Source organism: Oncorhynchus tshawytscha, linkage group LG30, assembly GCF_018296145.1.
Source record: "Oncorhynchus tshawytscha isolate Ot180627B linkage group LG30, Otsh_v2.0, whole genome shotgun sequence".
Lineage (NCBI taxonomy): Eukaryota > Metazoa > Chordata > Actinopteri > Salmoniformes > Salmonidae > Oncorhynchus > Oncorhynchus tshawytscha.
Genome location: NC_056458.1, coordinates 49534986 through 49562045, shown reverse-complemented (window position 1 = coordinate 49562045; position 27060 = coordinate 49534986). Strand labels below are relative to the sequence as shown.

Here is a 27060-nt window from a genome sequence, read left to right as displayed (position 1 = left end):
AACTACCTGTTATAATCTACTGTAGTAACTACCTACCTGTTATAATCTACTGTAGTAACTACCTGTTATAATCTACTGTAGCAACTACCTGTTATAATCTACTGTAGTACCTACTGTTATAATCTACTGTAGTAACTACCTGTTATAATCTACTGTAGTAACTACCTGTTATAATCTACTGTAGCAACTACCTGTTATAATCTACTGTAGTAACTACCTGATATAATCTACTGTAGTAGTTATAATCTACTAACTGTTATAATCTACTGTAGTAACTACCTGTTATAATCTACTGTAGTAACTACCTGTTATAATCTACTGTAGCAACTACCTGTTATAATCTACTGTAGTAACTAACTGATATAATCTACTGTAATAACTACCTGTTATAATCTACTGTAGTAACTACCTGATATAATCTACTGTAGTAACTACCTGTTATAATCTACACTTCCTGTTATAATCTACTGTAGTAACTACCTGTTATAATCTACTGTAGCAACTACCTGATATAATCTACTGTAGCAACTACCTGTTATAATCTACTGTAGTAACTAACTGATATAATCTACTGTAGTAACTACCTGTTATAATCTACTGTAGTAACTACCTGATATAATATACTGTAGTCACTTCCTGTTATAATCTACTGTAGCAACTACCTGATATAATCTACTGTAGTAACTGTTATAATCTACTGTAGCAACTACCTGATATAATCTACTGTAGTAACTACCTGTTATAATCTACTGTAGTAACTACCTGTTATAATATACTGTAGCAACTACCTGATATAATCTACTGTAGTACCTGTTATAATCTACTGTAATAACTACCTGTTATAATCTACTGTAGTAACTACCTGTTATAATCTACTACTGTAGTAACTACTGTAGTAACTGTTATAATCTACTGTAGCAACTACCTGTTATAATCTACTGTAGTAACTACCTGTTATAATCTACCGTAGTAACTACCTGTTATAAGCTACTGTAGTAACTACCTGTTATAATCTACTGTAGTAACTGTTATAATCTACTGTAGCAACTACCTGTTATAATCTACTGTAGTAACTAACTGATATAATCTACTGTAGCAACTACCTGATATAATCTACTGTAGTAACTACCTGATATAATCTACTGTAGCAACTACCTGATATAATCTACTGTAGTAACTACCTGATATAATCTACTGTAGTACCTACCTGTTATAATCTACTGTAGTACCTACCTGTTATAATCTACTGTAGCAACTACCTGTTATAATCTACTGTAGTAACTGTTATAATCTACTGTAGCAACTACCTGTTATAATCTACTGTAGCAACTACCTGTTATAATCTACTGTAGCAACTACCTGTTATAATCTACTGTAGTACCTACCTGTTATAATCTACTGTAGTAACTGTTATAATCTACTGTAGTAACTACCTGTTATAATCTACTGTAGCAACTACCTGATATAATCTACTGTAGTAACTACCTGTTATAATCTACTGTAGTAACTACCTGTTATAATCTACTGTAGTAACTACCTGTTATAATCTACTGTAGCAACTACCTGATATAATCTAATGTAGCAACTACCTGATATAATCTACTGTAGTAACTACCTGTTATAATCTACTGTAGCAACTACCTGATATAATCTACTGTAGCAACTACCTGTTATAATCTACTGTAGCAACTACCTGTTATAATCTACTGTAGCAACTACCTGATATAATCTACTGTAGCAACTACCTGATATAATCTACTGTAGTAACTGTTATAATCTACTGTAGCAACTACCTGTTATAATCTACTGTAGCAACTATGTGTTATAATCTACTGTAGCAACTACCTGATATAATCTACTGTAGTAACTGTTATAATCTACTGTAGTAACTGTTATAATCTACTGTAGTAACTACCTGATATAATCTAATCTACTAGTAAACCTGATATAATCTACTGTAGTAACTGTTATAATCTACTGTAGTAACTACCTGCTGTTATAATATAATCTACTGTAGTAACTGTTATAATCTACTGTAGCAACTACCTTATAATCTACTGTAGTAACTGTTATAATCTACTGTAGTAACTGTTATAATCTACTGTAGCAACTACCTGTTATAATCTACTGTAGTAACTACCTGTTATAATCTACTGTAGTAACTACCTGTTATAATCTACTGTAGCAACTACCTGTTATAATCTACTGTAGTAACTAACTGTTATAATCTACTACCTGTTATAATCTACTGTAGTAACTACCTGTTATAATCTACTGTAGTAACTACCTGATATAATCTACTGTAGTCACTTCCTGTTATAATCTACTGTAGTAACTACCTGATATAATCTACTGTAGTCACTTCCTGTTATAATCTACTGTAGTAACTACCTGTTATAATCTACTGTAGCACCTACCTGTTATAATCTACTGTAGTACCTACCTGTTATAATCTACTGTAGCAACTACCTGTTATAATCTACTGTAGCAACTACCTGTTATACTCTACTGTAGTAACTGTTATAATCTACTGTAGTAACTACCTGTTATAATATACTGTAGTAACTGTTATAATCTACTGTAGTAACTACCTGTTATAATCTACTGTAGTAACTACCTGTTATAATCTACTGTAGCAACTACCTGTTATAATCTACTGTAGTAACTACCTGTTATAACTGTAGCAACTACCTGTTATAATCTAGTAACTGTTATAATCTACTGTAGCAACTACCTGATATAATCTACTGTAGTAACTACCTGATATAATCTACTGTAGTACCTACCTGTTATAATCTACTGTAGCAACTACCTGTTATAATCTACTGTAGCAACTACCTGTTATAATCTACTGTAGCAACTAACCTGTTATAATCTACTGTAGTAACTACCTGTTATAATCTACTGTAGCAACTACCTGTTATAATCTACTGTAGCAACTACCTGTTATAATCTACTGTAGCAAACTACCTGTTATAATCTACTGTAGCAACTACCTGTTATAATCTACTGTAGCAACTACCTGTTATAATCTACTGTAGTAACTACCTGTTATAATCTACTGTAGTAACTACCTGTTATAATCTACTGTAGTAACTACCTGTTATAATCTACTGTAGCAACTACTGTTATAATCTACTGTAGTAACTACCTGTTATAATCTACTGTAGCAACTACCTGATATAATCTACTGTAGTAACTACCTGTTATAATCTACTGTAGTAACTAACTACCTGTTATAATCTACTGTAGTAACTAGTTATAATCTACTGTAGTAACTACCTGATATAATCTACTGTAGCAACTCTGTTATAATCTACTGTAGTAACTACCTGTTATAATCTACTGTAGTAACTACCTGTTATAATCTACTGTAGTAACTACCTGTTATAATCTACTGTAGTAACTACCTGTTATAATCTACTGTAGCAACTACCTGTTATAATCTACTGTAGTAACTACCTGTTATAATCTACTGTAGTAACTACCTGTTATAATCTACTGTAGTACTACCTGTTATAATCTACTGTAGTAACTACCTGTTATAATCTACTGTAGTAACTACCTGTTATAATCTACTGTAGCAACTACCTGTTATAATCTACTGTTATAATCTACTGTAGCAACTACCTGTTATAATCTACTGTAGTAACTACCTGTTATAATCTACTGTAGTAACTACCTGTTATAATCTACTGTAGTAACTACCTGTTATAATCTACTGTAGTAACTACCTGTTATAATCTACTGTAGTAACTGTTATAATCTACTGTAGTAACTACCTGTTATAATCTACTGTAACTACCTGATATAATCTAATATAATCTACTGTAGTAACTGTTATAATCTAATCTACTGTAGCAACTACCTGTTATAATCTACTAGTACCTAGTTATAATCTACCTGTTATAATCTACTGTAGTAACTACCTGTTATAATCTACTGTAGTAACTACCTGTTATAATCTACTAGTAACTAGATATAATCTACTAAACCTGTTATAATCTACTGTAGTAACTACCTGTTATAATCTACTGTAGTAACTACCTGATATAATCTACTGTAGCAACTACCTGTTATAATCTACTGTAGTAACTACCTGATATAATCTACTGTAGTAACTACCTGTTATAATCTACTGTAGTAACTACCTGATATAATCTACTGTAGTCACTTCCTGTTATAATCTACTGTAGTAACTACCTGTTATAATCTACTGTAGCAACTACCTGTTATATCTACTGTAGCAACTACCTGTTATAATCTACTGTAGCAACTACCTGTTATAATCTACTGTAGTAACTACCTGTTATAATCTACTGTACCTGTAATCTACCTGTTATAATCTACTGTAGTAACTACCTGTTATAATCTACTACTGTAACTACCTGTTATATAATCTCTGTTATAATCTACTGTAGCAACTACCTGATATAATCTACTGTAGTAACTACCTGTTATAATCTACTACTGTTATAATCTACTGTAGCAACTACCTGTTATAATCTACTGTAGTAACTACCTGTTATAATCTACTGTAGTAACTACCTGTTATAATCTACTGTAGTAACTACCTGTTATAATCTACTGTAGTAGTTATAACTACCTGTTATAATCTACTGTAGTAACTACCTGTTATAATCTACTGTAGTAACTACCTGTTATAATCTACTGTAGTAACTACCTGTTATAATCTACTGTAGCAACTACCTGTTATAATCTACTGTAGTAACTGTTATAATCTACTGTAGCAACTACCTGTTATAATCTACTGTAGCAACTACCTGATATAATCTACTGTAGTAACTACCTGATATAATCTACTGTAGTACCTACCTGTTATAATCTACTGTAGCAACTACCTGATATAATCTACTGTAGCAACTACCTGATATAATCTACTGTAGTAACTACCTTATAATCTACTGTAGTAACTGTTATAATCTACTGTAGTAACTACCTGATATAATCTACTGTAGTACCTACCTGTTATAATCTACTGTAGTAACTGTTATAATCTACTGTAGCAACTACCTGTTATAATCTACTGTAGCAACTATGTGTTATAATCTACTGTAGCAACTACCTGATATAATCTACTGTAGTACCTACCTGTTATAATCTACTGTAGTAACTGTTATAATCTACTGTAGTAACTACCTGTTATAATCTACTGTAGTAACTACCTGTTATAATCTACTGTAGCAACTACCTGTTATAATCTACTGTAGTAACTACCTGTTATAATCTACTGTAGTAACTACCTGTTATAATCTACTGTAGCAACTACCTGATATAATCTACTGTAGCAACTACCTGATATAATCTACTGTAGTAACTACCTGTTATAATCTACTGTAGCAACTACCTGATATAATCTACTGTAGTAACTACCTGTTATAATCTACTGTAGCAACTACCTGTTATAATCTACTGTAGCAACTACCTGTTATAATCTACTGTAGCAACTACCTGATATAATCTACTGTAGTAACTGTTATAATCTACTGTAGCAACTACCTGTTATAATCTACTGTAGCAACTACCTGTTATAATCTACTGTAGCAACTACTTGATATAATCTACTGTAGTACCTACCTGTTATAATCTACTGTAGTAACTGTTATAATCTACTGTAGTAACTACCTGATATAATCTACTGTAGTAACTGTTATAATCTACTGTAGTAACTACCTGATATAATCTACTGTAGTAACTGTTATAATCTACTGTAGCAACTACCTGATATAATCTACTGTCGTACCTACCTGTTATAATCTACTGTAGTAACTGTTATAATCTACTGTAGCAACTACCTGTTATAATCTACTGTAGCAACTACCTGTTATAATCTACTGTAGTAACTACCTGTTATAATCTACTGTAGCAACTACCTGTTATAATCTACTGTAGTAACTACCTGTTATAATCTACTGTAGTAACTACCTGATATAATCTACTGTAGTAACTACCTGATATAATCTACTGTTGCAATTACCTGTTATAATCTACTGTAGTCACTTCCTGTTATAATCTACTGTAGTAACTACCTGATATAATCTACTGTAGTCACTTCCTGTTATAATCTACTGTAGTAACTACCTGTTATAATCTACTGTAGCAACTACCTGTTATAATCTACTGTAGCAACTACCTGTTATAATCTACTGTAGCAACTACCTGTTATAATTATAATCTACTGTAGCAACTACCTGATATAATCTACTGTAGTAACTACCTGTTATAATCTACTGTAGTAACTACCTGTTATAATCTACTGTAGTAACTGTTATAATCTACTGTAGTAACTACCTGTTATAATCTACTGTAGTAACTACCTGATATAATCTACTGTAGTAACTGTTATAATCTACTGTAGTAACTACCTGATATAATCTACTGTAGTACCTGTTATAATCTACTGTAGCAACTACCTGATATAATCTACTGTAGTAACTACCTGATATAATCTACTGTAGTACCTACCTGTTATAATCTACTGTAGTAACTACTGTTATAATCTACTGTAGTAACTACCTGTTATAATCTACTGTAGCAACTACCTGTTATAATCTACTGTAGCAACTACCTGTTATAATCTACTGTAGCAACTACCTGTTATAATCTACTGTAGTAACTGTTATAATCTACTGTAGCAACTACCTGTTATAATCTACTGTAGCAACTACCTGTTATAATCTACTGTAGTAACTACCTGTTATAATCTACTGTAGTAACTGTTATAATCTACTGTAGTAACTGTTATAATCTACTGTAGCAACTACCTGATATAATCTACTGTAGTAACTACCTGTTATAATCTACTGTAGTAACTACCTGTTATAATCTACTGTAGTAACTACCTGTTATAATCTACTAGTAGTTATAATCTACTGTAGTAACTACCTGTTATAATCTACTGTAGCAACTACCTGTTATAATCTACTGTAGTAACTGTTATAATCTACTGTAGCAACTACCTGTTATAATCTACTGTAGCAACTATGTGTTATAATCTACTGTAGCAACTACCTGATATAATCTACTGTAGTAACTGTTATAATCTACTGTAGTAACTACCTGATATAATCTACTGTAGTAACTGTTATAATCTACTGTAGCAACTACCTGATATAATCTACTGTAGTACCTACCTGTTATAATCTACTGTAGTAACTGTTATAATCTACTGTAGTAACTACCTGTTATAATCTACTGTAGCAACTACCTGTTATAATCTACTGTAGCAACTACCTGTTATAATCTACTGTAGTAACTACCTGTTATAATCTACTGTAGCAACTACCTGTTATAATCTACTAACTAGACCTGTTATAATCTACTGTAGTAACTACCTGTTATAATCTACTGTAGTAACTACCTGTTATAATCTACTGTAGTAACTGTTATAATCTACTGTAGTACCTGTTATAATCTACTGTAGCAACTACCTGTTATAATCTACTGTAGTAACTACCTGTTATAATCTACTGTAGTAACTAACTGTTATAATCTACTGTAGTAACTACCTGTTATAATCTACTGTAGTAACTACCTGATATAATCTACTGTAGTCACTTCCTGTTATAATCTACTGTAGTAACTACCTGTTATAATCTACTGTAGCAACTACCTGTTATAATCTACTGTAGCAACTACCTGTTATAATCTACTGTAGTAACTGTTATAATCTACTGTAGCAACTACCTGTTATAATCTACTGTAGCAACTACCTGTTATAATCTACTGTAGCAACTACCTGTTATAATCTACTGTAGCAACTACTTGATATAATCTACTGTAGTACCTACCTGTTATAATCTACTGTAGTAACTGTTATAATCTACTGTAGTAACTACCTGATATAATCTACTGTAGTAACTGTTATAATCTACTGTAGTAACTACCTGTTATAATCTACTGTAGTAACTGTTATAACTACTGTTATAATCTACTGTAGTAACTACCTTATAATCTACTGTAGTAACTACCTGTTATAATCTACTGTAGTAACTGTTATAATCTACTGTAGTAACTACCTGTTATAATCTACTGTAGCAACTACCTGTTATAATCTACTGTAGTAACTACCTGTTATAATCTACTGTAGTAACTACCTGTTATAATCTACTGTAGCAACTACCTGTATATAATCTACTGTAGTAACTACCTGTTATAATCTACTGTAGTAACTACCTGATATAATCTACTGTAGCAACTACCTGTTATAATCTACTGTAGTAACTAACTGATATAATCTACTGTAGTAACTAACTGTTATAATCTACTGTAGTAACTACCTGTTATAATCTACTGTAGTAACTACCTGTTATAATCTACTGTAGCTGTTATAACTACCTGTTATAATCTACTGTAGTAACTAACTGATATAATCTACTGTATAACTACCTGTTATAATCTACTGTAGTAACTACCTGTTATAATCTACTGTAGTAACTACCTGTTATAATCTACTGTAGTAACTACCTGTTATAATCTACTGTAGTAAACTGTTATAATCTACTGTAGCAACTACCTTATAATCTACTGTAGTAACTACCTGTTATAATCTACTGTAGCAACTACCTGATATAATCTACTGTAGTAACTACCTGTTATAATCTACTGTAGTAACTACCTGTTATAATCTACTGTAGTAACTACCTGTTATAATCTACTGTAGTAACTACCTGTTATAATCTACTGTAGTAACTGTTATAATCTACTGTAGTAACTACCTGATATAATCTACTGTAGTAACTGTTATAATCTACTACCTGATATAATCTACTGTAGTTATAAACTGTTATAATCTACTGTAGTAACTACCTGTTATAATCTACTGTAGTAACTGTTATAATCTACTGTAGCAACTACCTGATATAATCCACTGTAGTACCTACCTGTTATAATCTACTGTAGTAACTGTTATAATCTACTGTAGTAACTACCTGTTATAATCTACTGTAGTAACTACCTGTTATAATCTACTGTAGTAACTAACTGATATAATCTACTGTAGTAACTAGTAAACCTGTTATAATCTACTGTAGTAACTACCTGTTATAATCTACTGTAGTAACTACCTGTTATAATCTACTGTAGCAACTACCTGTTATAATCTACTGTAGTAACTAACTGTTATAATCTACTGTAGTAACTACCTGTTATAATCTACTGTAGTAAACTACCTGTTATAATCTACTGTAGTAACTACCTGTTATAATCTACTGTAGTAACTACCTGTTATAATCTACTGTAGCAACTACCTGTTATAATCTACTGTAGCAACTACCTGTTATAATCTACTGTAGCTACCTGTTATAACTACCTGTTATAATCTACTGTAGTAACTACCTGTTATAATCTACTGTAGTAACTACCTGTTATAATCTACTGTAGTAACTACCTGATATAATATACTGTAGTCACTTCCTGTTATAATCTACTGTAGCAACTACCTGATATAATCTACTGTAGTAACTGTTATAATCTACTGTAGCAACTACCTGATATAATCTACTGTAGTAACTACCTGTTATAATCTACTGTAGTAACTACCTGTTATAATCTACTGTAGTACCTGTTATAATCTACTGTAGTAACTGTTATAATCTACTGTAGTAACTGTTATAATCTACTGTAGCAACTACCTGTTATAATCTACTGTAGTAACTAACTGATATAATCTACTGTAGTAACTACCTGTTATAATCTACTGTAGCAACTACCTGTTATAATCTACTGTAGTAACTGTTATAATCTACTGTAGCAACTACCTGTTATAATCTACTGTAGCAACTACCTGATATAATCTACTGTAGTAACTACCTGATATAATCTACTGTAGTACCTACCTGATATAATCTACTGTAGCAACTACCTGATATAATCTACTGTAGTAACTACCTGATATAATCTACTGTAGTACCTACCTGTTATAATCTACTGTAGTAACTACCTGTTATAATCTACTGTAGCAACTACCTGTTATAATCTACTGTAGTAACTGTTATAATCTACTGTAGTAACTACCTGATATAATCTACTGTAGCAACTACCTGTTATAATCTACTGTAGCAACTACCTGATATAATCTACTGTAGCAACTACCTGATATAATCTACTGTAGTAACTGTTATAATCTACTGTAGCAACTACCTGTTATAATCTACTGTAGCAACTACCTGATATAATCTACTGTAGTAACTACCTGTTATAATCTACTGTAGTAACTACCTGTTATAATCTACTGTAGTAACTACCTGTTATAATCTACTGTAGCAACTACCTGATATAATCTAATGTAGCAACTACCTGATATAATCTACTGTAGTAACTACCTGTTATAATCTACTGTAGCAACTACCTGATATAATCTACTGTAGTAACTACCTGTTATAATCTACTGTAGCAACTACCTGTTATAATCTACTGTAGCAACTAGTTATAATCTACTGTAGCAACTACCTGATATAATCTACTGTAGTAACTGTTATATTCTACTGTAGTAACTGTTATAATCTACTGTAGTAACTACCTGATATAATCTACTGTAGTAACTACCTGATATAATCTACTGTAGTAACTGTTATAATCTACTGTAGTAACTACCTGATATAATCTACTGTAGTAACTGTTATAATCTACTGTAGTGATATAATCTACTGTAGTACCTACCTGTTATAATCTACTGTAGTAACTGTTATAATCTACTGTAGCAACTACCTGTTATAATCTACTGTAGTAACTACCTGTTATAATCTACTGTAGTAACTACCTGTTATAATCTACTGTAGCAACTACCTGTTATAATCTACTGTAGTAACTAACTGTTATAATCTACTGTAGTAACTACCTGATATAATCTACTGTAGTCACTTCATGTATATAATCTACTGTAGTAACTACCTGTTATAATCTACTGTAGTAACTACCTGTTATAATCTACTGTAGTAACTACCTGTTATAATCTACTGTAGTACCTGTTATAATTATAATCTCTACTGTAGTAACTGTTATAATCTACTGTAGCAACTACCTGTTATAATCTACTGTAGCAACTACCTGTTATAATCTACTGTAGCAACTACCTGTTATAATCTACTGTAGTACTTGATATAATCTACTGTAGTACCTACCTGTTATAATCTACTGTAGCAACTACCTGTTATAATCTACTGTAGTAACTGTTATAATCTACTGTAGTAACTACCTGATATAATCTACTGTAGTACCTACCTGTTATAATCTACTGTAGTAACTGTTATAATCTACTGTAGTAACTACCTGATATAATCTACTGTAGTAACTGTTATAATCTACTGTAGCAACTACCTGATATAATCTACTGTAGTAACTACCTGATATAATCTACTGTAGTACCTACCTGTTATAATCTACTGTAGTACTGTTATAATCTACTGTAGCAACTACCTGTTATAATCTACTGTAGCAACTACCTGTTATAATCTACTGTAGTAACTACCTGTTATAATCTACTGTAGTAACTACCTGTTATGTTATAATCTACTGTAGTAACTACCTGTTATAATCTACCTGTTATAATCTACTGTAACTACCTGTTATAATCTACTGTAGCAACTACCTGTTATAATCTACTGTAGTAACTACTGATATAATCTACTGTAGTAACTACCTGTTATAATCTACTGTAGTAACTACCTGTTATAATCTACTGTAGTAACTGTTATAATCTACTGTAGTAACTACCTGATATAATCTAACTGTAGTAACTACCTGTTATAATCTACTGTAGTAACTACCTGTTATAATCTACTGTAGTAACTAACTGATATAATCTACTGTAGTAACTGTTATAATCTACTGTAGTAACTACCTGTTATAATCTACTGTAGTAACTACCTGTTATAATCTACTGTAGCAACTACCTGTTATAATCTACTGTAGCAACTAACTGATATAATCTACTGTAGTAACTACCTGTTATAATCTACTGTAGTAACTACCTGTTATAATCTACTGTAGTCACTTCCTGTTATAATCTACTGTAGCAACTACCTGTTATAATCTACTGTAGCAACTACCTGTTATAATCTACTGTAGCAACTACCTGATATAATCTACTGTAGCAACTACCTGTTATAATCTACTGTAGTAACTAACTGATATAATCTACTGTAGTAACTACCTGTTATAATCTACTGTAGTAACTACCTGATATAATATACTGTAGTCACTTCCTGTTATAATCTACTGTAGCAACTACCTGATATAATCTACTGTAGTAACTGTTATAATCTACTGTAGCAACTACCTGATATAATCTACTGTAGTAACTACCTGTTATAATCTACTGTAGTTATAACTACTGTAGTAACTACCTGTTATAATCTACTGTAGTAACTACCTGTTATAATCTACTGTAGTTATAATCTAACTACCTGTTATAATCTACTGTAGCAACTACCTGTTATAATCTACTGTAGTAACTAACTGTTATAATCTACTGTAGTAACTACCTGTTATAATCTACTGTAGTAACTACCTGATATAATCTACTGTAGTAACTGTTATAATCTACTGTAGTAACTACCTGTTATAATCTACTGTAGTAACTACCTGTTATAATCTACTGTAGTAACTACCTGTTATAATCTACTGTAGCAACTACCTGATATAATCTACTGTAGTACCTGTTATAATCTACTGTAGTAACTGTTATAATCTACTGTAGTAACTGTTATAATCTACTGTAGTAACTGTTATAATCTACTGTAGTAACTACCTGTTATAATCTACTGTAGTAACTACCTGATATAATCTACTGTAGCAACTACCTGTTATAATCTACTGTAGTAACTAACTGACATCTACTGTAGTAACTACCTGATATAATCTACTGTAGTAACTGTTATAATCTACTGTAGTAACTGTTATAATCTACTGTAGTAACTACCTGTTATAATCTACTGTAGTAACTACCTGTTATAATCTACTGTAGTAACTACCTGTTATAATCTACTGTAGTACCTGTTATAATCTACTGTAGTAACTGTTATAATCTACTGTAGTAACTGTTATAATCTACTGTAGTAACTACCTGTTATAATCTACTGTAGTAACTGTTATAATCTACTGTAGTAACTACCTGTTATAATATACTGTAGTAACTACCTGTTATAATCTACTGTAGTAACTGTTATAATCTACTGTAGTAACTGTTATAATCTACTGTAGTAACTACCTGTTATAATCTACTGTAGCAACTACCTGTTATAATCTACTGTAGCAACTACCTGTTATAATCTACTGTAGCAAGTAACTGTTATAATCTGCTGTAGTAACTACCTGTTATAATATACTGTAGTAACTACCTGTTATAATCTACTGTAGTAACTGTTATAATCTGCTGTAGTAACTACCTGTTATAATATACTGTAGTAACTACCTGTTATAATCTACTGTAGTACCTGTTATAATCTACTGTAGTAACTGTTATAATCTACTGTAGTAACTACCTGTTATAATCTACTGTAGTAACTACCTGTTATAATCTACTGTAGTACCTGTTATAATCTACTGTAGTAACTGTTATAATCTACTGTAGTAACTGTTATAATCTACTGTAGTAACTGTTATAATCTACTGTAGTAACTGTTATAATCTACTGTAGTCACCTGTTATAATCTACTGCTGTCACTTCCTGTTATAATCTACTGTAGTAACTACCTGTTATAATCTCCTGTAACTACCTGTTATAATCTACTGTAGTAACTACCTGATATAATCTACTGTAGTAACTACCTGATATAATCTACTGTTGCAATTACCTGTTATAATCTACTGTAGTAACTGTTATAACACTGTCTGTCTGTCTGTCTGTCTGTCTGTCTGTCTGTCTGTCTGTCTGTCTGTCTGTCTGTCTGTCTGTCTGTCTGTCTGTCTGTAAACTCAAACAGAGATTTCCGTGAGCATGTGAAGCTTGAGAGAGAGAGAGAGTGAGAGACTGAACGAGAGTGTGAGGTAGCTGTAATGAAAGGTCATAGCTAATGAAGCTTGACTGTGGCTAACCCCCCGGGCCGAGGCGTCCAAACAACTGCCCGATCACTAATGGACTCACCTGACATTTAAAACCATGTAAAGTAATGTTTTCATTAATTCATTAATCCACTGTTAAATTATGTCTGGATTGTGTTTGTTCACTTTCCGGAGTTTATTCACTTATTTTGAGATGACAGTTTGATCCCTTAATAAAATCAGGGACAAATGAATTCCCATTCTCTCTCTCCCCCTTCTATTTTTCATCTCTATCCCCATTTGACTCAGCAGATGTAGAATTTGTTGTTGGGTTTAGGTTAGCCTGTGTGTAGTCTTAACATTCTGTATACTCCCCTTGTCCTAAGGGGATTTCTTATTGTCTGTGTGTGTGTGTGTATTTGTGGTTTTTGTGGTGTGTAAATGATTTTATAACGGCCGGGTCAAAAATGACCCTGAAGACAATCGCTGTGGTGTCTTCATGAACAATGTTGAGGAAAAGTCGTACAATTTCAAGAAATATCATTTAGGGGATTTTCTCTGCTGTTAAACATAGTGGCGAGTCATATATATATATATATGTTTTACCCTTAAAACAACACAAGGGTTAAGATTAGGTGGAGGTTGAGGTTAGGTTAGATTAAGATTAGGTTAAAGTTAGTTTGAGGTTAGGTGATATTTAGGTTCAAATCAAATCAAAGTGTATTGGTTGCATATACCATTTAGTAGGTGTTATAGCAGGTGTTTATGTTACTGGCCCCTGACATTACGTTTTAATTGTTTGACATTTTATTTTTATTATTATTTTATTGGGAAAAAATTATAAGAAATCAAAAACGGCAAGACAAATCTGATTAACAACCCAAATAGCAGTAATCACATGCTATCTACCTACAGTTGAAGTCGGAAATATACAGACACTTAACTCTATCAACCACTCCACAAATGTCTTGTTAATAAACTATAGTTTTGGCAAGTCGGGAAGGACAACTACTTTGTGCATGACACAAGTCATTTGTCCAACAATTGTTTACAGACAGATTATTTCACTTATAATTCACTGCATCACAATTCCAGTGGGTCAGAAGTTTACATACACTAAGTTGACTGTGCCTTTAAACAGCTTGGAAAATTCCAGAAAATGATGTCATGGCTTTAGAAGTTTCTGATAGGCTAATTGACATCATTTGAGTCAATTGAAGGTGTATCTGTGGATGTATTTCAAGGCCTACCTTCAAACTCAGTGCCTCTATGCTTGACATCATGGGAAAATCCCAAAAAAATCAGCCAAGACCTCAGACCTCAGTTCTGTCTCCTAGAGATGAACGTACTTTGGTGTGAAAAGTGCAAATCAATCCCAGAACAACAGCAAAGGACCTTGTGAAGATGCTGGAGGAAACAGGTACAACCGTATCTATATCAACAGTAAATTGAGTCCTATATCGACATTAACTTGAAAGGCCACTAAGCAAGTGAGAAGCCACACTCCAAAACCACCATAAAAAAGCCAGACTACGGTTTCCAACTGCACATGGGGACAAAGATCGTACTTTTTGGAGAAATGAAACAAAAATAGAACTGTTTGGCCATAATGACCATCGTCATGTTTGGTGGAAAAAGGGGGAGGCTTAGAGCCGAAGAACACCATCCCAACCGTAAATCACGGGGGTGGCAGCATCATGTTGTGGGTGTGCATTGCTGCAGGAGGGGCTGGTTCACTTCACAAAATAGATGGCATCACGAGGCAGGGAAATTATATGGATATATTGAAGCAACATCTCAAGACATCAGTTAGGAAGTTAAAGGTTGGTCGCAAATGGGTCTTCCAAATGGACAATGACCCCAAGCATACTTCCTTGTGACAAAATCGCTTAAGGACAATAAAGTCAAGGTATTGGAGTGGCATCACAAAGCCCTGACCTCAATCCTATAGTTAATTTGTGGGCAGAACTGAAAAAGCGTGTGGGAGCAAGGAGACCTAAGAACCTGACTCAGTTACACCAGCTCTGTCAGGAGGAATGGGCCAAAATTCACCCAACGTATTGTATGAAGCTTGTGGAAGGCTACCTGAAACGTTTGACCCAAGTTAAACAATTTAAAGGCAATGCTACCAAATACTAATTGAGTGTATGTAAACTTCTGACCCACTGGGAATGTGATGAAAGAAATAAAAGCTGAAATAAATCATTCTCTTTACTATTATTCTGACATTTCACATTCTTAAAATAAAGTGGTGATCCTAACTGACCCTAAGACAGGGAATTTTCACTAGGATTAAATGTCAGGAATTGTGAAAAACTGAGTTTAAATGTATTTGGCTAAGGTGTATGTAAACTTCCGACTTCAACTGTACATGTATGTAGTCTACACAGTAACAGTAAATATATTATACGTATGGACACCTGGAGAATGTCCACAAGATCCGTTCAGAATGTACAGCAGTAGAGATATTAGAGTGATCAGTTCAGAATGTACAGCAGTAGAGATATTAGAGTGGTCCGTTCAGAATGTACAGCAGTAGAGATATTAGAGTGATCAGTTCAGAATGTAGAGCAGTAGAGATATTAGAGTGGTCAGTTCAGAATGTAGAGCAGTAGAGATATTAGAGTGATCAGTTCAGAATGTACAGCAGTAGAGATATTAGAGTGGTCAGTTCAGAATGTAGAGCAGTAGAGATATTAGAGTGGTCCGTTCAGAATGTACAGCAGTAGAGATATTAGAGTGGTCCATTCAGAATGTACAGCAGTAGAGATATTAGAGTGATCAGTTCAGAATGTAGAGCAGTAGAGATATTAGAGTGATCAGTTCAGAATGTACAGCAGTAGAGATATTAGAGTGGTCAGTTCAGAATGTAGAGCAGTAGAGATATTAGAGTGATCAGTTCAGAATGTACAGCAGTAGAGATATTAGAGTGGTCAGTTCAGAATGTAGAGCAGTAGAGATATTAGAGTGGTCCGTTCAGAATGTAGAGCAGTAGAGATATTAGAGTGGTCAGTTCAGAATGTAGAGCAGTAGAGATATTAGAGTGATCAGTTCAGAATGTAGAGCAGTAGAGATAATAGAGTGATCAGTTCAGAATGTACAGCAGTAGAGATATTAGAGTGATCAGTTCAGAATGTACAGCAGTAGAGATATTAGAGTGGTCCGTTCAGAATGTAGAGCAGTAGAGATATTAGAGTGGTCAGTTCAGAATGTACAGCAGTAGAGATATTAGAGTGGTCCGTTCAGAATGTAGAGCAGTAGAGATATTAGAGTGGTCCGTTCAGAATGTAGAGCAGTAGAGATATTAGAGTGATCAGTTCAGAATGTACAGCAGTAGAGATATTAGAGTGGTCAGTTCAGAATGTACAGCAGTAGAGATATTAGAGTGGTCCGTTCAGAATGTAGAGCAGTAGAGATAATAGAGTGGTCCGTTCAGAATGTAGAGCAGTAGAGATATTAGGTTTGGTTGAGGTTAGGTTAGGTTGAGGTTAGGTTTGGTTGAGGTTTGGTTAGGTTGAGGTTAGGTTGAGGTTTGGTTGAGGTTTGGTTAGGTTGAGGTTAGGTTAGGTTGAGGTTAGGTTGAGGTTCAGTTACTTGAGGTTAGGTTAAGGTTAGGTTAAGGTTAGGTTAGGTTGAGTTAGGTTAAGGTTAGGTTAAGGTTAGGTTGAGGTTAGGTTGAGGTTAAGTTACTTGAGGTTAGGTTGAGGTTAGGTTACTTGAGGTTAGGTTGAGGTTTGGTTACTTTAGGTTAGGTTGAGGTTCGGTTAGGTTGAGGCTAGGTTGAGGTTCAGGTTTGGTTACTTGAGGTTAGGTTGAGGTTCGGTTAGTTTAGGTTGAGGTTTTAGGTTGAGGTTCGGTTGAGGTTCGGTTGAGGTTCGGTTACTTGAGGTTAGGTTGAGGTTCGGTTAGTTTAGGTTAAGCTTAGGTTGAGGTTAGGTTGAGTTAGGTTAAGGTTTGATTGAGTTAGGTTAAGGTTTGGTTAGGTTGAGGTTCAGTTACTTGAGGTTAGGTTAGTTTAGGGTTTGGTTAGGTTGAGGTTAGGTTGAGGTTCAGTTAGTTTAGGTTAGTTTAGGTTGCGGTTAGGTTGAGTTAGGTTGTAGTTCTCACCAGTAGAGGTATGGTTTGTCCTTGTCTACATTGATGTTGTTGAGGGGATCTTGTCTGAACCAGGTGTTGAGAGTGAAGCCGTTCTGGTAAGGCCACTTAGCGATGGGAGGCAACGCTATGGCCTGGGAGAGGAGACAGAACACACCATCAGCCAATCACAATCACAGACAACACATCATAAACCAATCACAATCACAGACAACACATCATCTGCCAATCACATTAACAAGTCTATCAAGTCACCAACAGGAACCTAGCACCAAACAACTGTCTCTTTTACCTGGTTGAAAAATGACTCTTTGTCTGTGTGAAACGATATGCAAAGATGACTATTCATCTGTTTAGGATGTCTGTGTGTATTACGTGACTACTTGGCTTAGAATATATGGAAGGGAGGCGATCACTACACAACATGGACAGGTGTGTGTGTGTGTGTGTGTGTGTCTGTGTGTGTGTGTGTGTGTGTGTCTGTCTGTGTCTGTGTCTGTGTGTGTGTGTGTGTCTGTCTGTGTCTGTGTGTGTCTGTGTCTGTGTGTGTGTGTGTGTGTGTGTGTGTGTGTGTGTGTGTGTGTGTGTGTGTGTGTGTGTGTGTGTGTGTGTCTGTGTCTGTGTGTGTGTGTGTGTGTGTGTGTGTGTGTGTGTGTGTGTGTGTGTGTGTGTGTGTGTGTGTGTGTGTGTGTGTGTGTATGTGTGTGTGTGTGTGTGTGTGTGTGTGTGTATGTGTGTGTGTGTGTGTGTGTGTGTGTATGTGTGTGTGTGTGTGTGTGTGTGTGTGTGTGTGTGTGTGTGTGTGTGTGTGTGTGTGTGTGTGTGTGTGTGTGTGTGTGTGTGTGTGTGTGTGTATGTGTGTGTGTATGTGTGTGTATGTGTGTGTGTGTATGTGTGTGTATGTGTGTGTGTGTATGTGTGTGTGTGTATGTGTGTGTATGTGTGTGTGTGTGTGTATGTGTGTGTATGTGTGTGTGTGTATGTGTGTGTGTGTATGTGTGTGTATGTGTGTGTGTGTGTGTGTGTGTATGTGTGTGTATGTGTGTGTATGTGTGTGCATGTGTGTGTATGTGTGTGCGTGTGTGTGTGTGTATGTGTGTGTATGTGTGTGTATGTGTGTGTATGTGTGTGTATGTGTGTGTATGTGTGTGTATGTCTGTGTGTGTGTGTGTGTGTGTGTGTGTGTGTGTGTGTGTGTGTGTGTGTGTGTGTGTGTGTGTGTGTGTGTGTGTGTGTGTGTGTGTGTGTGTGTGTGTGTGTGTGTGTGTGTCTGTGTGTGTCTGTGTGTGTGTGTGTGTGTGTGTGTGTGTGTGTGTGTGTGTGTGTGTGTGTGTGTGTGTGTGTGTGTGTGTGTGTGTGTGTGTGTGTGTGTCTTACCGCTGCACTGCGACCAGGGAAGTTGAAGAAGGTGTCTGGACCGTGTCTCTGAGGCATCAGGTTCAACACAGACAACAACTTGATAGAATGTCTAGGCTGGAGGGGGATGGGAGAGCGGAGCAGGGGAGGGGAGAGGAGGAGAGGAAGTAGAAAGACGAGAGTGATGAGAGAGATGAGGAGAGGAGGAGAGGAGAGAGTGATGAGAGAGAAGGAGGAAGAGAAGAAGAGGAGAGGAGGATAGGAGGGAGAAGAGGGAGAAGAGGGAGGAGAGGAAAGGAGGAGGAGAGGAGGAAGAAGAGGAGAAGAGAGGAGGAGAGAGGAGTAGGAGAGGGGAGAGGAAGTAGAAAGACGAGAGTGATGAGAGAGATGAGGAGAGGAGAGGAGAGGAGAGGAGGAGAGGAGAGAGATGATGAGAGAGAAGGAGATGAGGAGGGGGAGAGGAGGAGGAGAGAGTGATGAAAGGAGAGAAGAGGTGAGGAAAGGAAAGGGGATGAAAAGGGGATGAGAGGAGAGGGGATGAGAGGGGAGGGGAGGGGGAGAGGAGTAGGAGAGGAGAGAGGGATCAGAGAGAGGGAGAGGGATAAGGAGAAGAGGAAGGGAGGGAGAAGAGGAGAAGAAGAAGAGGATGAGAGGAAAGGAGGAAGAGAAGAAGAGGAGAGGAGGATAGGAGGGAGAAGAGGGAGAAGAGGGAGGAGAGGAAAGGAGGAGGAGAGGAGAAGAAGAGGAGAAGAGAGGAGGAGAGAGGAGTAGGAGAGGGGGAGAGGAAGTAGAAAGACGAGTGTGATGAGAGAGGAGAGGAGGAGAGGAGAGAGTGATGAGAGAGAAGGAGAGGAGGAGGGGAGGGGGAGAGAAGCAGAGGAGAGAGGGATCAGAGAGAGGGAGAGGAATAAGGAGAAGACGAAGGGAGGGAGAAGACGAAGGGAGGGAGAAGAGGAAGGGAGGGAGAAGAGGAAAAGGAGAAGAGGAGGAGAGAAGGAGAGGAAAGGAGGAGGAGAAGAAGAGGAGAGGAGGATAGGAGGGAGAAGAGGGAGGAGAGGAAAGGAGGAGGAGAGAGAAGAGGAGAAGAGGAGTGGATAACAGGGAGAAGAGGAGGACAGGATGAAACAGGAGGAAGTTAGATGAATCAGGGGAGTTTGTGACATTCCTAACAAATCACAGACACAGAATGAGGATAGGAAAATACCACAGTGGGACATCGGCCCTACAACAACCCTATTGGATCAATAAGCTGTCAATCACCTCTGCCTGCCTCTGGTAACAGCTTATCAATACCATGGCAACACCCTAACAAATCTATCCCCGGGGAGGAGAGATGAAGGGGAAAGATGAAGGAGAGATGAAAGAGAGATGAAGGAGAGATGGAGGAGAGATGAAAGAGAGATGAAGGAGAGATGGAAGAGAGATGTAGGAGAGATGAAGGAGAGATGGAGGCATATAAAGGAGAGATGAAGGAGAGATGGAGAGATGAAGGAGAGATGGAGGAGAGATGAAGGAGAAAAAGGAAAGATGAAAGAGAGATGGATGGATGGAGGAGAGATGAAGGACAGATGGAAGAGAGATGAATGAGAGATGGAGGAGAGATAGATGGAGGAGAGATGAAAGAGAGATGGAGGGGTGAGGGTTTTGTTGCTGTATACATGATGTCACAGTGTGGGGAAGGGGAGGAGAGAGAGAGATGGAGGAGACAAGGTGAAGAAGGATAGAAGGATGGAGACGGAAAGGAGGAGGAGGAGGAGAGGAGGAAGAGAGGAGGAGAGGAGGCAGAGAGGAGGAGGAGGAGATGAGAGGAGGAGGAGGAAGAGAGAGAGATGGAGGGGACAAGGTGAAGAAGGATAGAGGGATGGAGAAGGAGAGGAGGAGGAGTCTAGTCAGCGCTAGTCAGGAGGAAGAGAGAGAGATGGAGGGGACAAGGTGAAGAAGGATAGAGGGATTGAAGGAGAGCAGAAATGGGGATGATCATTTGCTAGGGCAACCAGGAGAGGAGAAATTGGGGGACAGGGTGAGGGATAGATGGATGGATAGATAGGTGTTGAGGAGGACAGGGGGAGGAGAGAGGGAGGAGTACTGTTGTTGTTGTAGATCTTTAAATATCTGTCTGTGAACACTGGACCTCTACCCTCCTCCCCCTCTCCACACCCCAATGTCACCTCCTTTCAGCCCTCAAATCAGCCTACACACAGCCCTTCAACGTTGTCTCACCCAGCCCAGCTTCCCCACAGATAGTCACGCAACCCAGCCCAACCCAAAACAGCTTAGCTGCACACAGGCTCCATCACCCCCCACCCCAGGTTAACTCACCCAGATACCGTTGTCTCCCCTCAGCATACTGAAGAGAAGTTTCAGCTCCTTCACTGTTATACTGTAGCTGGCCATCACCCCCAGCATATCCACTAACAGATCTACACACACACACACACACAGGGAGAAAAAAGTCAGGTCTAGTAATGTCTAGTCAGGGCTAGTGCAGGTTTTAGCCAACCAAGCAAGACGTAGCATACAGACAGAACATAGAACAAGCAGGACATAGCATACAGACAGAACAACATAGAACAAGCAGGACGTAGCATACAGACAGAGCAACATAGAACAAGCAGGACATAGCATACAGACAGAACAACATAGAACAAGCAGGACGTAGCATACAGACAGAACAACATAGAACAAGCAGGACGTAGCATACAGACAGAGCAACATAGAACAAGCAGGACATAGCATACAGACAGAACAACATAGAACAAGCAGGACGTAGCATACAGACAGAACAACATAGAACAAGCAGGACGTAGCATACAGACAGAACAACATAGAACAAGCAGGACGTAGCATACAGACAGAACAACATAGAACAAGCAGGACGTAGCATACAGACAGAACATAGAACAAGCAGGACATAGCATACAGACAGAACAACATAGAACAAGCAGGACGTAGCATACAGACAGAACAACATAGAACAAGCAGGACGTAGCATACAGACAGAACAACATAGAACAAGTAGGACATAGCATACAGACAGAACAACATAGAACAAGCAGGACATAGCATACAGACAGAACAACATAGAACAAGCAGGATGTAGCATACAGACAGAACAAAAAGCAACAAGACAAAACCCATAAAAGCGTTTCCAGACCTCACAAGCTACAGACAACATGGAAAGTGACAATACACAGCTAGGGATTATGTTCACAAATCTGATTGACCTTTAGCCATGTCTTCAAGTTTTTTGTGAAAGTGTGATAGGTGGTGCAGTTATGTGTGTCTGATGGCAGTGTCTTCCAGACATGGGAAGGTCTAGACAGGGCTAGTAATGTCTAGACAGGGCTAGTAATGTCTAGACAGGGCTAGTAATGTCTAGTCAGGGCTAGTAATGTCTAGTCAGGGCTAGTAATGTCTAGTCAGGGCTAGTAATGTCTAGTCAGGGCTAGTAATGTCTAGTCAGGTCTAGTCAGGGCTAGTCAGGTCTAGTCAGGGCTAGTCAGGTCTAGTCAGGTCTAGTCAGGTCTAGTCAGGTCTAGTCAGGGCTAGTAATGTCTAGTCAGGGCTAGTAATGTCTAGTCTGGTCTAGTCTGGTCTAGTCAGGGCTAGTCAGGGCTAGTCTGGTCTAGTAATGTCTAGTCTGGTCTAGTAATGTCTAGTAATGTCTAGTCAGGGCTAGTAATATCTAGTCAGGGATAGTCATGTCTAGTCAGGGATAGTCATGTCTAGTCAGGGATAGTCATGTCTAGTCAGGGATAGTAATGTCTAGTCAGGGATAGTAATGTCTAGTCAGGGATAGTAATGTCTAGTCAGGGATAGTAATGTCTAGTCAGGGATAGTAATGTCTAGTCATGTCTAGTCAGGGCTAGTAATGTCTAGTCAGGGCTAGTAATATCTAGTAATGTCTAGTCAGGTCTAGTCATGTCTAGTCAGGGATAGTAATGTCTAGTCAGGGCTAGTAATGTCTAGTCAGGGCTAGTAATGTCTAGTCAGGGCTAGTAATGTCTAGTCAGGGCTAGTAATGTCTAGTCAGGTCTAGTCAGGTCTAGTCAGGTCTAGTCAGGGATAGTAATGTCTAGTCAGGGATAGTAATGTCTAGTCAGGGATAGTAATGTCTAGTCAGGGATAGTAATGTCTAGTCAGGGATAGTAATGTCTAGTCAGGGATAGTAATGTCTAGTCAGGGATAGTAATGTCTAGTCAGGGATAGTAATGTCTAGTCAGGGCTAGTAATGTCTAGTCAGGGCTAGTAATGTCGAGTCAGGGCTAGTCACGTCTAGTCACGTCTAGTGATGGCTAGTCAGGTCTAGTCAGGTCTAGTCTGGTCAAGTCTGGTCAAGTCAGGTCTAGTCAGGTCTAGTCAGGTCTAGTCTGGTCTAGTCAGGTCTAGTCTGGTCTAGTCTGGTCTAGTCTGGTCTAGTCTGGTCTAGTCTGGTCTAGTCTAGTCTAGTCTAGTCTGGTCTAGTCTGGTCTAGTCAGTCTAGCTTGGAGGTCAATTGACTATTATATTCTATACCACTTTCTGTGTGTGTGTGTGTGTGTGTGTGTGTTCCCCTACCTGCGATCATGTCGTCCACAGAGCTCAGCTTGGACAAGACCTGTTGTATGAGGCCCACCTCTGTGCTGGTCTGAAGGTTCCTCACACTCTTCCTCAGGATGGCTGTGAACATGGACCACACCTGGTGACACAACACAAACAGAACCATTTCTGATCTAAAGGTCTCACTGCAGTATTCAACATTTGTAAGGGGACTAAATGAGCACCCCTGGGATTGAAACTAGGATCCTCAGAGCAGTGGCACTTTAAGCTCTTCCTCTATTCCCCCGCCACACTAACAAGCCGCCAGCCTACCAGATGGTAATATGCGCTGGCGTTGCCCCTAGTGGACAGTATTGAACTTGCACGGGGACCTGGAGAAACGTCTAATACTGCAGAGGATCTGGTGTGACCTTGCTACCTTTCATTGTCCGTCGCATACTGGGAATAATGTGAAATCATTCATGGTTGATTAGGTTTGTTAAGTTCTGATAACTTTCCCAACATTTTGAAATTAAGGACCAAAACATTTATTGCAAAATAGTTCCACAGATTCCATGGCACATACAGTGTCGGAAACCTTCTGGGAAATTTCCGGAAATTTTTCCATGGGAAGCTAAGCCTGGGAAGCTAAGCCTGGGAATTTTGCTAAAATTCATTTTTAAAAAGTTTGCTAAAAATGTAGCTTGTAACAGTGAACCTTTTTTGTAGAGATACACATAAGGCAACTCTAGGTCTTGTGGCATATTTGGGGAATTGCAACCCTCTGCATGCACAGTGCATTCTTCCATCACATGTACAGCTGATTCTCAAGATCTTGCACACTAATGAGATGCTATTGAGCCCACACTACTACACTGTCTGAGCCAAGGACAACATGCTTTCTGGTAAGTTTTGATTACAATACTGGGTGGGGTGAATATATTTTATTTGACATACATGATTTTTTGTTAAATAGTAAATCATTTCTAACTTGTTAACAATCTGCTAGTCAGTGTTTGCTACCATGTGGGTTTTAGCTTGCTTGAGCCTGCTAACTGAGGAGTGTTATTTCACCTGTTTCCATACGTTTCATTTTAAAACATTTATCTTAAAAAGGAGTTGTTTAATATAACTGCTGAACTATTTATATGTACATGGAATTGTATTTGGGTTTTTTACTCATGTTTTTCTAATCGTTACAGGAACCTGCCACGGGCACTATCTGATGTGTGGAGACATTTCATTGCAGCTAATGTAGAAGGAAACGCTGTGTACATTTGCAAATACTGTGCCAAATCATATGTGAAGAATGCAACAAAGATGCAGAATCATCTGGCCAAGTGCATAATGTTCCCTCAGCGCTCACAACGAGCAACCTCTGACAAAAGTCCCTCTATTTCTATTCAAGGTGTAAATGATGAATCAGACACCTTATCGATAGCAACAGCTCATGGTCCTCCTGGAATCAAAAGGTTTTTGACTCAATGGAGGAACGTAGATTAATATCTTTCTCGAGGGGTATATGCAACTGGTTCACCTCTGATGCTCACAGACTATGTGTATCGGAAGCGATTTTTGAAAGTTCTTCGCCCAGCATACACCCCTCCAACCAGACATGCTTTATCTACTAATTTGCTGGATGCAGAGTTCAACAGAGTTCAAGTGAAGGTCAAGCAAATCATAGAGAAAGCAGACTGTATTGCAATCATCTCTGATGGGTGGTCAAATGTTCGTGGGCAAGGAATAATTAACTACATCATCTCCACCCCTCAACCAGTATTCTACAAGAGCACAGACACAAGGGACAACAGACACACCGGTCTCTACATTGCAGATGAGCTGAAGGCAGTCATCAATGACCTTGGACCACAGAAGGTATTTGCACTGGTGACAGACAATGCTGCGAACATGAAGGCTGCTTGGTCTAAAGTGGAGGAGTCCTATCCTCACATCACACCTATTGGCTGTACTGCTCATGCATTGAATCTGCTCCTCAAGGACATCTTGGCACTGAAAACAACAGAGCCAAGGAAATGGTTAGGTATGTGAAGGGTCTTCAAGTTATAGCAGAAATCTACCTCACAAAACAAAGTGAGAAGAATAAGAGCACCACAATGAAGCTGCCCAGCAACACCCATTGGGGTGGTGTTGTCATCATGTTTGACAGTCTCCTGGAGGGGAAGGAGTCTCTCCAAGCAATGACCATATCACAGTCTGGCAATATGGACAGCTCCATCAAAAGGATCCTCCTGGATGATGTATTTTGGGAGAGAGTGGTAAGCAGCCTGAAACTCCTGAAACCTATAGCAGTAGACATTGCACAGATTGAGAGAGACAATGCCATCCTGTCTAATGTTCAGACTCTGCCTGCAGATGTAAGAGAAGAAATCCGTATTGCCCTGCCCACTTCACTGTTGCTCTAAGCAGAGGAAACTGCAGTTCTGAAAAACATCAAAAGTGTGAAGACTTCTGCCTGAAGCCCATACACATCGCAGCATACATATTGGACCCAAGTATGCTGGCAAGAGCATCCTGTCTGGTGCAGAGATCAACAAGGCCTATGGTGTCATCACTACCGTGTCTCGCCACCTTGGCCTGGATGAGGTCAAGTATCTTGGCAGTCTGGCGAAGTACACTTCCAAGCAAGGGCTTTGGGATGGAGAGGCAATATGGCAGTCGTGCCAACATATCTCATCAGCCACCTGGTAGAAGGGACTTTGTGGATCTGAGGCTCTTTCCCCTGTTGCCTCCATCATCCTCCAAATCCCACCAACATCAGCCGCCTCAGAGCGCAACTGGTCCTTGTTTGGGAACGCACACACCAAAGCACGCTGACCAATACAAGGGTTGAAAAATTGGTGGCCATCCGGGTAAATTTTAGGCTTTTTGAGCCTGACAACGAGCCATCCTCAACAAGGTTGGAAAGTGCCACTTGTTGAAACATGGTGGTGGCAGCATCATGCTGTGGGGATGTTTTTAAGCAGCAGGGACTGAGAGACCAGTCAGAATCGAGGGAAAGATGAAAAGTACCTAGAGATCCGTGATGAAAACCTGGTCCAGAGCACTCAGGACCTCAAACTGGGGCGAAGG

At 37.7% G+C, this 27060-nt stretch overlaps 1 pseudogene; it reads right to left on the bottom strand.

Annotated features, from left to right (window-relative positions):
* The window catches only part of LOC112237923, a 294281-nt pseudogene that overhangs the window by 193224 nt on the left and 73997 nt on the right, over positions 1-27060 (bottom strand).